A 15,329-nucleotide genomic window follows, 5' to 3' on the forward strand; every position below is an offset into this window, starting at 1 on the left:
CTCCCACCTCAACCCCAACGGCCTACGGCTCTCCTCAGCGTCAAAGCCCTCCTGAAGCCACACCTCTTCCAGGAAGCCTTCCTCAATTCATTTTATCTGCTCTCACATCGTCCCAAATGCCACCACCTCAACACTTACACACTCACAACCACCCAAATTACTTTTGTACCTAATGATTTAGGCATCTTCTTTGTCAGCCCACATTTATTCATTCATCCACTTCCCACTCTTCATTTCCTCCTCCTCATTTATTCTCCTCTAGTCTCCTCCCCTAGTTTGCAATCTGTGGGGAAGACTGACAAAGAACAAACTATAAAGAGGCCAGGGATAATGTCCTCATCCTCTACTGTTCTCTCTCACTTTTGGCACACTGTAGCCTCAGTACATAGATAGCATCGATGGATTGATGGTATCTATTGAGTGCTTATTCTGCGCAGAGCACTGTACTATAAGTGTTTGGGAAAATAATAATAATAATGAAATTTGTTAAGTACTTACTGGATGCCAGCTACTGTACTAAGTGCTGGGGTGGATACAAGCAAATTGGGTTGGATGCAGTCCCCGTTCCACAGGGCGCTCGTAGTCTTAATCTCCATTGCACAAAAGAAATAACTGAGGCACAGAGAAAGGAAGTGACCTGACCAAGTTCTCACAGCAGAGAAGTGGTAGAGCCAGGATTAGAACCCAGGTCCTTTTTGACTCCCAGATCTGTACTCTATCCATTAAGCCACAATTCTTCCACAATACGAGTTGACAGACATGATCTCTGCCTTCAAGGAATTTAGAGCCTAGTGGCTGTTATTCATTCAATTGTATTTATTAAATGCTTACTCTGTGCAGACCACTGTACTAAGCGCTTGGGAAAGTTAACTAATAGAAATCCATCAGCCACTGAGCAATAGCATTCATAGGACAGATCCATGATCTTGTCCTCTGACAAGGACACCAGGAAGTTGGGAGAATCCAAGTGCTGGTTGCCATCCCAGACACCCACCCTCATAGGTAGGGATGGACCACACTAATCATCAATTGCATTTATTGAGCGCTTACTGTGTGCAGAGCACTGTACTAAGTGCTTAATCTAATCTTTCCTTCTACATCCCTAACATTTTCTCTAGTGACCCAGCAAGGACCCCTCACCCATCAATCTACCAAAAACCCTTATGGCCCAGACTACAGACCACTTCAGCGGCTGCACCCAAGGCCGCGACAGAACCCCGGGGGCGGGGGGGGAGGACTCTGAACCTGGACTCGGAGGTGGTTTAGTCCATTTCTTTTAGACTGTGAGCCCACTGTTGGGTAGGGACTGTCTCTATATGTTGCCATCTTGTACTTCCCAAGCACTTAGAACAGTGCTCTGCACACAGTAAGCTCTCAAATACGATTGATTGATTGATATTTCCTAGGGAGCAGGCTCCTGTGGGATAAATAGCAACTGTGGTATTTGTCAAGCACTTACTGTGTGTCAAACACTGAACTAAGCCCTGGGGTCAACATCAGATTCTATGTGCCCATCACAGAGAAGACCGTGTTTCCTTCTGTTTACTTTGAACCCACCCCCTCAAGCTTCACAAGCCCCCCAGGCCTCAGTGGTGAATTCTAGTGGGGAGTTAGAGGGCTGGGGACTATTTGCTCAGAAAATGAGAAGGGTGAGTTGGAGTCCTAAGTCATCTGTCTCTACCTAGATGCAGAAGGAGGGAAGACCTGAGCCAAGCAGCCACTGAGAAACTTGGGATTGGGGGGCAGGAGACAAACAGAGAGCCCACAGTGATGGAATCCAAATATGGATAACCGGGCGTGTGCCGTAACCTCCCTGGAGAGCCGAACCAATTCAGCTTATTTTTATGATAATGGGAGAAACTGAAAAAGGTTTTCCTGGTCCGTGAGTTCCATTTTCCTGTTTAATAATGAAGAAGAAATTGGCATCCCTTTGTGTAGAAAAGTGAACATATTATGCTTCCCTTCTGCCTCCATCCTTTCACCACGTGCCCCACCCACTTCACTGTCTTAGTTCCCAATCTGAAGACCCTAACTCAAATTCATTCCTGCTCCTTCTGACCAAGGGGCCATTCCCAACTTCCCCCCACTGAGGGCCAGGAGACCATGCCTGGGTTCTCCACCCAATGTTCTGCTGAACTTGCCAGGGTCCCAGGTGGAGGCTGTGAGATGAAGGGGAGGCTGGGGACACAGGGTTGCTTCAGCTGTGGAGTTCAGAACCAACCTGGGGTGGGGCAGGGACATTCATTCATTCAATTGTATTTACTGAGTGCAGAGCATTGTAATAAGCATTTGCAATATTATTATTGTAATAATAACAATAAACAGACACATTCCCTGCCCACAGTCTAGAAGGGGAGACAGACATTAATATATATAAATGGGGAAGGAACAAGGAACAATGGGGAAGGAACAAGGAAGGAACAAGGAACAAAGACACCCATGCCCATCATCCCCGTCGGCTCTTCTGTACATTCAACTCCCTTCTCAGGCCCCCTGTTCCTCCCCATCCTCCTTCCCTCACCCCCAACGATCTGGTCTCCTAATTCATTAATAAAATTAAATCCATCAGGTCTGAGCTCCCCAAGGCCACTCCTCCCCCTTCTCCAACCCTGCAGCTCTCAACCCTCTCTGCTACTCTCCCATTCTTCCCAGCAGTATCCTCAGATGAGATCTCCTCCCTCCCCTCAAGTGCTACTCTGGCCACCTGTGCTTCTGACCCCATTCCCTCTCATCTTATGAAATCTCGTGCTCCGTCTCTCCTCCCCTCCTTAACTTCCATCTTCAACCGCTCGCTCTCCACTGGTTCCTTCCCCTCTTCTTTCAAACATGCCCACGTCTCTCCCATCCTAAAAAAAACCCCTCTCTTGACCCCACCTCACCTTCTAGTTATTGCCCTATCTCCCTCCTACCATTCCTTTCCAGACTCCTTGAACAAGTCGTCTATATGCGCTGCCTCGAATTCCTCAACACCAACTCTCTCCTCGACCCCCTCCAATCTGGCTTCCGTCCCCTACATTCCACCGAAACTGCCCTCTCAAAGGTCACCAATGACCTCCTGCTTGCCAAATCCAACAGCTCCTACTCTATCCCAATCCTCCTCGACCTCTCAGCTGCCTTCGACACTGTGGACCACCCCCTTCTCCTCAACACGCTAGCCAAACTTGGCTTCACAGGCTCTGTCTTCTCCTGGTTCTCCTCTTATCTCTCCGGTCATTCATTCTCAGTCTCCTCTGTGGGCTCCTCCTCCCCCTCCCATCCCCTTACTGTAGGGGTTCCTCAAGGGTCAGTTCTTGGTCCCCTTCTGTTCTCTATCTACACTCACTCCCTTGGTGAACTCATTCGCTCCCACGGCTTCAACTATCATCTCTACACTGATGACACCCAAATCTACATCTCTGCCCCTGCTCTCTCTCCCTCCCTCCAGGCTCGCATCTCCTCCTGCCTTCAGGACATCTCCATCTGGATGTCTGCCTGCCATCTAAAACTCAATATGTCCAAGACTGAACTCCTTATCTTCCCTCCCAAACCCTGCCCTCTCCCTGACTTTCCCATCACTGTTGACGGCACTACCATCCTTCCCATCTCACAAGCCCACAACCTTGGTGTCAAACTCGACTCTGCTCTCTCATTCACCCCTCACATCCAATCCGTCACCAAAACCTGCCAGTCTCACCTCTGCAACATCGCCAAGATGTGCCCTTTCCTCTCAATCCAAACCGCTACCCTGATACGTCAATTTCTCATCCTATCCCGACTGGATTACAGCATCAGCCTCCTCTCTGATCGCCCATCCTCCTGTCTCTCCCCACTTCAATCTATACTTCATGCTGCTGCCCGGATCGTCTTTGTGCAGAAATGCTCTGGGCAAGTTTCTCCCCTACTCAAAAATCTCCAGTGGCTACCAATCAACCTATGCATCAGGCAAAAACTCCTCACTCTCAGCTTCAAGGCTCTCCATCACCTCGACCCCTCCTACCTCACCTCCCTTTTTTCTTTCTACAGGACCAGCCCGCACCCTCCCCTCCTCTGCTGCTAACCTCCTCACTGTGCCTCATTCTCACCTGTCCCACCGTCGACCCCCGGCCCACGTCCTTCCCCTGGCTTGGAATGCCCTCCCTCTGCCCATCCGCCAAGCTAGCTCTCTTCCTCCCTTCAAAGCCCTACTGAGAGCTCACCTCCTCCAGGAGGCCTTCCCACACTGAGCCCCCTCCTTCCTCTCCCCCTCCCCATCCCCCCGCCTTACCTTCTTCCCCTCCCCATAGCACCTATATATATATATATATATAATATATACACAGCACCTATAACGTATATATATTAATATGTAATATATTACTCTATTTATTTTACTTAGAACAGTGCTTTGCACATAGTAAGTGCTTAATAAATGCTATTATTATTATTACTTGTACATATTTATTCTATTTATTTTGCTAATATGTTTTGTTGTCTGTCTCCCCCTTCTCGACTGTGAACCCACTGTTGGGTAGGGACCATCTCTGTATGTTGCCAACTTGGACTTCCCAAGCGCTTAGTCCAGTGCTCTGCACACAGTAAGCGCTCAATAAATACGACTGAATGAATGAATGAATGGGGCTCAAAGTAGGGGGGAGAACAGATACTGAATCTCTATTTTACCGATAAGGAAACAAAAGCACAGACAACTGAAGTCATTTGGCCAAGGTCTCGGCAGGCAAGTGGGAGAGCTGGGATTGGAACCCGGGGTCCCCTGGCTTCCAAGCCTGTGTTCTTTCTACTAAGCCCTGGTGGTCCTACCTGAGGTCTTTGGAGTCTGCTCCTAGTGGACCCACAGAAACCCCTACCCCCACCCCAACACAGGACTGCAGCTCTCTCAAGACAGAACAGGGTGGTCCGTTCTTATTATTAATAACGATGATGATAATGATGGCATACTTAAGCACTTACTTTTCGTCAAGCACTATTCTCAGCACTGGGGTAGATACAAGTTTATCAGTTTGGATAAACTGTGAGCCCACTGTTGGGTAGGGACTGTCTCTATATGTTGCCAACTTGTACTTCCAAGCGCTTAGTACAGTGCTCTGCACACAGTAAGCACTCAATAAATACGATTGATGATGATGACACAGTCCCTGTCCCACATGGGGCTGACAGACCTAATCCCCATTTCACAGATGGGGCAACTGAGGCACAGAGACATTAGTGACTTGCCCAAGGTCACACAGCAGACAAGTGGCAGAGGTGGAATTAGAACCCAGGTCCCTCTGATTCCCAGGCCCAGGCTCTATCTATTAAGCCACACTCTCAGCTCGCTCCCAGTCCCCAGGGAAACACTGCAGTTTTCTTAAGGCTCTCAGTTGCCTGATCCCGCTCAGAGCCTCCCCCTCCCTGCCTCTGTTCCCACTCATCCGACCGCTCCTGGCCTTTCCCTCTGGTCCCTCCGGACCCACCCGGATCAGAGCCTCCGCTCTCCGGGACGGCCGTCCTTGGGGAAGCGCTTACTGAAGGCCTGCGTCTGGAAGTCGATCTTGATGCCATTGCCTCCTCCCGCCTGGCTAATGCTGGCCAGAGTGAGTGTTGGGTTGCAGCCCCTCCACCTCGTTACACAGTGAGTGCCCAGAAGGCAGGATGGCTCTTGTCTACTAATTCTTGTACAGTGCTCTGCAAAGAAAAAGCTTAGTGGATAGAGCATGGGCCCGGGAATCAGAAGGACCTGGGTCCCAATCCCAGCCATGGGACCCTGGACAAGCCAGTGAACTTCTATGGGCCTCAGTGACCTCATCTGCAAAATGGAGATTAAGAGTGTGAGCCCCATGTGGGACAGGGACTGTGTCCAACCTGATTAACTTGTAAAATCACCCCCTGAATCAATCTCACCATCTTCATCCCTGTCTCAGCAGCTCACCACCTTGATGTCAGCTTTGACTCTGCTCTCTTTACCATCCCACACTCAGTCTAGCTCCAAATCCAAGTACCCTCTACAAGATTTCTTGAGTCTTCTCCATCTCCTGCTGATTGCAGACAAACCTTTAATGGTTCCGGTTTTAAATCCTCCTTTCTGAGAAGGCCCGAAGGCCACAGCCTCAAACCATTTACACATCCAATGAGTGAAGCATTCACAGCAGTGTAACTAGCAGTAATTGACCTGTAAATCACCTGAAAAGCCTTCGGTGGGAATGCCTTTCTCAGTATCTCAGACGCAAGGTTTTTCTCACCATGTGAATTCAGTTAATCAGTCAATGGTATTTCTTGTGCACTTACTGAGCTTAGAGCACTGTACTAGCACCTGAAAAAGCACACTACAATAGCCCAACATTGAGGGCTTTACAAGGGCTGAAATCCACAGCAGTCCGATTTCTACAGCCACACAAGATCTCTCTGTAAATAAGTAACTCCGCTATTAAGGTTAAAAACCTCCGATTGCAAAATGTAGAATTCCTAATGTCCCCTAAAGCCCCTGTTTTACGTTATCCCTTTAGTCACCCTACCTACAAAGCCTCCAATCTTTGAAGCTGGAAATGCTGAAATGTCTTAATTTCTCCCCAAACGCTCCTTTTCTTGTGCCTGGCCCTCTAAGTTCAGCACCTTACTGATCTGTGTTTTCATTTTGTGTAATTGTCGTTGCCTTTTAGGCTATTTTAGTAATTTATTTCACTTCTCCTTACTGTCTGATGCCAGCCCTCTTTCCTGGCTTATCTCCTTGGAATGTGAACCTCTCTGAGAACCTAGGACCATGTCCAATTCCCACCTGAAAAGTCTTTCCTAATGCTTAGTAGAGTCCTCTGCAAATAGGAAGTGCTTAATAGCTGCAAATACTATTAATTCTTCTTCAGGCCTCTCTCCACACTCACACCCAGCCCAGGCTTCCTGACCCGGGGCCCAGAAAAGAAGGGGCAGCCAGGGGTCAATGCCACAGCTGTGGCTGTGAGGGGCCAGCAGTTTTCGGAACAGCGCGCTCCTGCCGAAAACTCTACATATGCCAGAAGCAGCATGGCTCAGTGGAAAGAGCATGGGCTTTGGAGTCTGAGGTCATGGGTTCAAATCCCGGCTCCGCCAACTGTCAGCTGTGTGACTTTGGGCAAGTCACTTAGCTTCTCTGTGCCTTCTCTGCAAAATGGGGATTAAGACTGTGAGCCCCACGGGGGACAACCTCATCACCTTGTAACCTCCCCAGAGCTTAGAACAGTGCTTTGCACATAGTAAGTGCTTAATAAATGCCATTATTATTATTATTATATGCTCCACAGTGCAAACTCAGAATTTAGCGGTCCCCTAATTCACTCAATCAATCGTATTTATTGAGCGCTTACTGTGTGCAGAACACTGTACAAAGCTCTTGGGAAGTACAAGTTGGCAACATATAGAGACGGTCCCTACCCAACAACGGGCCTAATGTCACTGGAACTGGGGTGGGCAGGACCGGACCTGAGCTCAATGGCCGTTTATCCATTCTCTCTCCTTTTAGACTGCAAGTTTGTTGTGGGCAGAGAACATGTTTACCGGCTCTCTTTTCGTGTAGTCTCCCAAGTGCTTAGTACTCCTTACCTCCTCCCCTCACCTCGCTACTCTCTTACTATAACCCAGCCCGCACACTTTCCTCCTTTAATGCTGACCTTCTGACTCTACCTTAATCTCATCTATCTCATGGCTGACCTCTCTTGCCCACATTCTGCCTCTGACCTGGAATGCCCTCCTTCCTCATGTCTGCCAGACAATCCCCTCTTTCAAAGCCTTATTGAATAAGGCACAGCTCCTCCCAAAGGCCTTTCATTCATTCATTCAATCGGATTTATTGAGCGCTTACTGTGTGCAGAGCACTGTACTAAGCACTTGGGAAGTGCAAGTTGGCAACATATAGAGACGGTCCCTACCCAACAACGGGTCTTTCTTAACTAAGCCCTCTTTTGCTCCTCTCCCAACTCCTTTCTGCGTCTCCCTGACTTTCTTTATTCTTACTTTCTTTATTCATCCCCCTTCCAAGCTCCACACTACTTTTGTACATAGCTGTACTACTACTAATAATAATACAATGGCATTTCTTAAGCACTTACTATGTGCAAAGCACCATTCTAAGCGCTGGGGAGGTTACAAGGTGATCAGGTTGTCCCACGGGGGCTCACAGTCTTTATCCTCATTTTACAGTTGAGGTCACTGAGGCCCAGAGAAGTGAAGTGACTTTCCCAGAGTCACACAGCTGACAACTGGTGGAGCCGGGATTTGAACCCATGACCTCTGACTCCAAAGCCCGTGCTCTTTCCACTGAGCCACGCTGCTTCTCTGTAATTTATTTAGATTAATGTTTGTGGGCATTTGTGGGCAGGGAATGGGTCTGTTCTATTGTACTCTCCAAAGCTTTAGTATGGTGCTCTGCACACAATAAGCATTCAATAAATACAATTGATTGATTCCCTCTGGATCCTCCTCCCCTCTGGGAGGCCTCCGGCAGCAGCGGCCAGTCAAGTCCAAAGCAGCTTGGCTTTATGGAAACAGGACAGGCCTAGGAATGAGGAAACCTGGGTTCTAATCCCAACTCCACCACTTCCCTGCTGAGTCCACTGTTGGGTAGGGACCATCTCTATATGTTGCCAACTTGTACTTCCCAAGCGCTTAGTCCAGTGCTCTGCACACGGTAAGCGCTCAATAAATACAATTGAATGAATGAATGAGTCAACTTGGGTGAGTCAGTTCACTTCTCTGTGCCTCTGTCTTCTCATGGGTACAATGGGGATTCGATACCTTTTCTCCCTCCCAATTAGACTGTGAGCTCCATAAGGGACAGGGACAGTATCTGATCTGATTATCTTGTATGATGATGATGGCATTTATTAAGTGCTCACTATCATCATCATCATCAATCGTATTTATTGAGCGCTTACTGTGAGCAGAGCACTGTACTAAGCGCTTGGGAAGTACAAGTTGGCAACATACAGACACAGTCCCTACCCAACAGTGGGCTCACAGTCTAAAAGAAAATGACGATGGTTTTTGTTAAGCGTTTACTATGTGCCAAGCACTGTTCTTAGCGCTGGGATAGATACAAAGTAATCAGGTTGTCCCATATGGGGGTCACAGTCTTAATCCCCATTTTACAGTTGAGGTAACTGAGGCCCAGAGAAGTTAAGTGACTTGCCCAAAGTCACACAGCTGACAAGTGGCAGAGCCGGGATTAGAACCCATGACCTCTGACTCCCAAGCCCGTACTCTTTCCACTGAGCCATGCTGCTTCTCTGTTCTAAGCGCTGTTCAAAGCACTGTTCTAAGCGCTGGGGAGGTTACAAGGTGATCAGGTTGTCCCACAGGGGCTCACAGTCAATCCCCATTTTACAGATGAGGTAACAGAGGGGCAGAGAAGTGAAGCGACTTGCCCAAAGTCACACAGCTGACAATTGGCGGAGCCGGGATTTGAGCCCGTGACCACTGACTCCAAATCCCTTGCTCTTTCCACTGAGCCACGCTGCTTCCCAGTATCTTGTATAATAATAATAATAATGGCATTTATTAAGTGCTTACTATGTGCCGAGCACCGTTCTAAGAGCTGGGGAGGTTACAAGGTGATCAGGTTGTCCCACGGGGGGCTCACAGTCTTTATCCTCATTTTACAGATGAGGTCACTGAGGCCCAGAGTAGTGAAGTGACTTGCCCAAAGTCACACAGCTGACAAGTGGCGGAGCCGGGATCAGAACCCATGACCTCTGACTCCAAAGCCCGGGCTCTTTCCACTGAGCCACGCTGCTTATCTTCCTCAGTGCTTACTTAGTACAGGGCTCGACACAGAGTTAAGCGTGTAACAAATACCAGTAATTATTACTATCACAGCGCACCGTAACCGGTGGTGTTCAATAAATTGGGGTACTACTGCATCTAACCTGCTGGGCACTGGGCTTGGGGCTACTTCTCTCAGGGCAGAGGCTGCTGCCAAATGTGCCAGAGTCAATGAGGAGCTGCCCTAGGCAGGAGTAGCTGCATTTTGGTCCTCTTTTGACTCCCACGCTTGCCCAGACAGCGGGAGAGGCTGAGCTAGCGAGGCGCTTATATCTAAATAACTGCCCGCTCCCATCTCAGGTTAGAGTTGGAATCATTTTCCCCTGGTTCTGTCACATTATTAGAGTTCCTAATTCCCCCAGATGACGCCACCCCACAAATCAGCCAACCTGAACGACGTCGTTCCCCGTTTCTTTCAGGACAAGGGGCGTTTCCCACTTTCGGTTTCAAAATCAAAAATAGGAAACGTTTTCGAGTGGCTGGAAGGTATTAACTGGATCCCACTGTTGGGTCGGGACCGTCTCTAGATGTTGCCAGCTTGTACTTCCCGAGCGCTTAGTCCGGTGCTCTGCACGTAGTAAGCGCTCAATAAATACGGTTGATTGATCGATCGATTAAAAACAAAACACCCTGCTTAGAATATAGCCAGCCTTAATATTTATGAGTCTAGAGTAATTAAAAATTGTTTGGTCACAGAAACAACATGAGGAGGGAAAGCCAGTTATAACTGCCTCGTGTTTAAAATCCCTAAACCGGAGTTTCAACAGTTTAACAGGAAGCCTTCCCAGACTGAGCCCCTTCCTTCCTCTCCATCCCCCCATCTTACCTCCTTCCCTTCCCCACAGCACCTGTATATATGTTTGTACAGATTTATTACTCTATTTATTTTACTTGTACATATCTATTCTATTTATTTTATTTTGTTAGTATGTTTGGTTTTGGTCTGTCTCCCCCATTTAGACTGTGAGCCCACTGTTGGGTAGGGACCGTCTCTGTGTGTTGCCAACTTGTACTTCCCAAGCGCTTAGTACAGTGCTCTGCACACAGTAAGCGCTCAATAAATACGATTGATGATCAATCAATCAATCAATCAATCGTATTTATTGAGCGCTTACTATGTGCAGAGCACTGTACTAAGCGCTTGGGAAGTACAAATTGGCCACATATAGAGACAGTCCCTACCCAACAGTGGGCTCACAGTCTAAAAGGGGGAGACAGAGAACAGAACCAAACATACCAACAGAATAAAATAAATAGGATAGAAATGTACAAGTAAAATAAATAAATAAATAAATAAATAGAGTAATAGATGATGATGATGATCCTCTCATTCCTGAGACAAGAGTATCGCGATCAACACTGTAAGCTGGCAGCTTCACCAACACGCAAGATGAACCCATTAGGGTTCTTCTGTCTTTCTGTGTCTGTATCTATAGACGGTCTTCCATCCGCTCTGTATCTCTGTTGACTCCGTCTGTGATATCTGTCCCTCACCCATTCTCTACCTCTCTGTCTGTAAAGTATAGGAATTTGGGGTTCTGGGGTTGTCCCTGCATCATTTTCTTGGGGAGTCGAGGGTATCTCACAGTCCTGTAGCGGGATATAGTGGGAGGAGGCTTCCTGTTGAGGCGAACGGTGCTCCCAGGAATATTTCTTTTCCTCAGGGGCCTTCAGGCTTCCTTGTGATGGAGGGCAGGGCCTCGCCGTCATGTGGCTTGGGGAAAGTGGGGATTACTGAGACACAGCTGAGAATCTGGTGAATCCTGAATGTCTGGGTCTTCATCTGGAGGCTGGTGGGTGTCGGAGGGCGGGAGGGGGGAGCGTTACAAGGAAAGGCTCATAGGAGGAAGACAGGAACTCGGGAAGCGAGGCAGCTTGGGACCCACCTGCACCTCAGAATCCCCCTTCTAGACCGTGAGCCCGTTGTTGGGTAGCGATTGTCTCTATCTGTTGCCAAATTGTACTTTCCAAGGGCTTAGTACAGTGCTCTGCACACAGTAAGCGCTCAATAAATACGATTGACTGAACGAATGAACGCCCATATCTCTGGGGATCGGTCAGTTTCCAGCGGTTGGGTCTCGAGAGGATCCTTCATTTTGGTTTGCTCTCCTCTTCCTTTCTGTCCTCTTGATCTCACAAGCATACTTGCAGTTTTATTCTGTTGCAATAACCGAAAATGTGGTGACATTCTAAGACCCTTGGGAAAATCCAGGGCTAAGCCGCAGATCCCTTGCTGCCTCGGGGTCAGGGACGGGACACGGGGTCGGTTGGAGCTCAGGGTTAATCCTTGCCTTATGGTCTCGACCTACGGGGGCATTTGGAGCGACCAGAGATTTTTAAAGATGTATTATAAAATAGAAATCTTTATTAGTTATGATCAGTGAAGTACTTTTTCCAACTACTCAAGGAGAAACAATAATAAATCAGCATGGAAATGATACGGTATCCAGGATTTCCCTGAATGGCTAGGGACCAAAGAGTTGGTTTAGAAATAACACAACAACCGTAGTTAGTAAAGAAAGATTACCGACAATCTGTGAGCCAACTTGAAATAGTTTTGAGTGGGAAAGGCCCAAAAAATACACACACCAAGGTCACTGGGATTGAACAAACATTCAATATATCCAACTCATCCAAGTCAGAAACACAACTGTTTGGGATATATGGGAAGAAAATATTTTTATACAATTATAATTCCATGAGTTCAGTGGGTTCTGCTCTCTAGACAAAGGTTTTGAATTCAGCATTTATTTTACTGGCAGTCATACCCAATGCAATAGAGCAATTTTTGAATCGTTAAAGGACCCAATTCCATTTTCTAAAACAATGTGCAAATTACTGACATATTTACTAAATATAAACTGAATACATAACAAACTGAGTTACTAAGCCCCACGTGAAATTAATGGCCAGCAGATTTAAACAGCTGTTGAAGGAAATGCAAAAATTCTTGGCTGTTTGAAACTCCGATGTAATTCTGTCGAGTCTTCATCGACTTTGTCTTCGCAGCACGCGGGGAAGGATTTTTTTTTCCTCTGGTATTTGTTGAGTGCTTGCTATGTACCAGACACTGTTCTTAGCACTGGGGTAAACAGAAGCTAATCAGGTTGGACACAGTCCCTGTCCCACATGGGGCTCACGGTCTTAATCCCCATTTTACAGATGAGGTAACTGAGACGTGGAGAAGTCATCAATCGTATTTATTGAGCGCTTACTGTGTGCAGAGCACTGGACTAAGCGCTTGGGAAGTACAAGTTGGCAACATATAGAGACAGTCCCTACCCAAGAGTGGGCTCACAGGAAATGACTTGCCCTAGGTCACACAGCAGACAAATGGTGGAGCCGAAACTAGAACCCAGGTCCTTCTGACTACCGGGCTCGTGCTCTATAACGATGATGGTATTTGTTACGCACTTACTATGTGCCAAGCACTGTTCCAAGCACTGGGGTAGATAAAAGGTAATCAGGTTGTCCCATTCCCATGGGACATGATCATGTCCCATCCATGATTCTATGGATAGAATCGCATCAGTTACTACAACTGAAGAAGCCTTATGTCTATCTACTCACACAAGTATTGATTCTTCAAAGAACCTTTTTACAATCCCTTTCTGCCGCAAATACGAGGAGGGGAAAACCTCATCATTTTCCAGATGAGGTAACTGAGGCACAGAGAAGTGACTCGCCCAGAGTCACACGGCTGGCAAGTGGTGAAGGCAGGATTAGGACTCACCACCTCTGCCTCCCAACCTCGGGCCCCTTCCACTAAGCCACGCTGCTAGGCCATGCAGCTTCTCAAGAACGATTGGCATCCAGCGCTTAGAACAGTGCTTTGCACATAGTAAGCGCTTAACAAATACCATCATTATTATGATTATTATTCTGTTATCGGCTTTAAAACGCAGAGGATGACCTGGAGACGTTTTGGGCTTAGCTTCCTACCTTGGGAAATGATCCTGGCTGATTGACAAGTCTCCATTTCTTCCCTTGGTGTTATGCAGGCTGGCGTTGAACCAGTGTGCCTAGGCAGTGAGAGCTGGATTCATCATCATCATCAATCGTATTTATTGAGCGCTTACTGTGTGCAGAGCACTGTACTAAGCGCTTGGGAAGTAGAAATTGGCAACATATAGAGACAGTCCCTACCCAACAGTGGGCTCACAGTCTAAAAGGGGATTCAGCTGCCTGGCCTAACTGCTGTGTCTTCTGTGGATTTTTCCCTTCTCTCCAAAGTTTCCCTGTAAGCGCCCTCTCCACTAGCAATGTTATTTGGAGTGACTGGCTCCGATGAGGTATAAAAACCCTATGGTATTTGTTGACTGCTTACTAGGTGCCGAATACTGTGCTAAGCGCTGGGGTAGATACAAGGTAATCAGGCTGGACACAGTCCCTGCCCCACATGGGGCTCATAGTCTAAGGGGGAAGATGTGTTAACTCCATTTACAGATGAAGAAACCGAGGCCCATGTACTTCCCAAGCGCTTGCTACAGCGCTCTGCACACAGTAAGCGCTCAATAAATACGATTGATTGATTGATTGATTCAGAGACTTGTCCAAGAAGTAACATGACCTAGTGGGGAGAGCCTGGGCCTCGGAGTCAGAGGACCCGGTTTCTAATCCCAGCTCTGTCAAATGCCTGCTGTATGACTTAAGGCAAATGACTAAAAGTCTCTGGGCCTCCGTTCTCCTGTTCTCCCTTCTACTTAAACTGTAAGCCCCACGCAGGGCAGGGCCTGTGTCCAACCTAATCAACTGGTATAATAATCATCATGGTATTTCTAAGCACTTACTATGAGCCACGCACTGTACTGAGCGCCGGGGCGGATTCAAGCAAATCAGGTTGGACACAGTCCCTTGTCCCACGCGGGGCTCACGGTCTCAATCCCCATTTCACAGATGAGGTAACTGAGGCACGGGGAGATGAAGTGACTTGCCCAAGGTCACGCAGCAGGCAAGCGGCAGGACCGGCATTAGAACCCAGACTCTCAGGCCCCTGATCTTGCCGCCAGGCCAGGCTGCATCTACCCCAGCACTTAGAACAGTGTTGGACATATAGTAGATTCTTAACCTGATCACCTTGTAACCTCCCCAGTGCTTAGAACAGTGCTTTGCACATAGTAGGCACTTAACACATGCCATCATTATTATTATTATTGTGAGTTCAAATCCCGGCTCTGCCAACTGTCTGCTGTGTGACTTTGGGCAAGTCACTCAACTTCTCTGTGCCCCTGTTCCCTCATCTGTAAAATGGGGATTAAAACTGTGAGCACCCCTTAGGACAACCTGATCACCTTGTAACCTCCCCAGCTCTTAGAACAGTGCTTTGCACATAGTAAGCGCTTAACAAATACCATCATTATTATTATTATTATTATTATTATTAACAAATACTTTAGAGAAAAAAAAGGCCACACAGCAGGCAAGTAGCAGAGCCGGAATTAGAACCCAGATCCAGTGGCTCGCAGGCCCTGTGCGCCACATTGTAGAATTGTAGCTCCAGAGGGATAGTTCGGTGGTTGTTTTTTGCTTTCTACCCCAGCAAACCAGCCTGACTTGAGGCAGCACGGGGCCGCCAAATGTACTGAGCG

Source organism: Tachyglossus aculeatus, chromosome 17 (genome assembly GCF_015852505.1).
Source record: "Tachyglossus aculeatus isolate mTacAcu1 chromosome 17, mTacAcu1.pri, whole genome shotgun sequence".
Classification (NCBI taxonomy): Eukaryota; Metazoa; Chordata; class Mammalia; order Monotremata; family Tachyglossidae; genus Tachyglossus; species Tachyglossus aculeatus.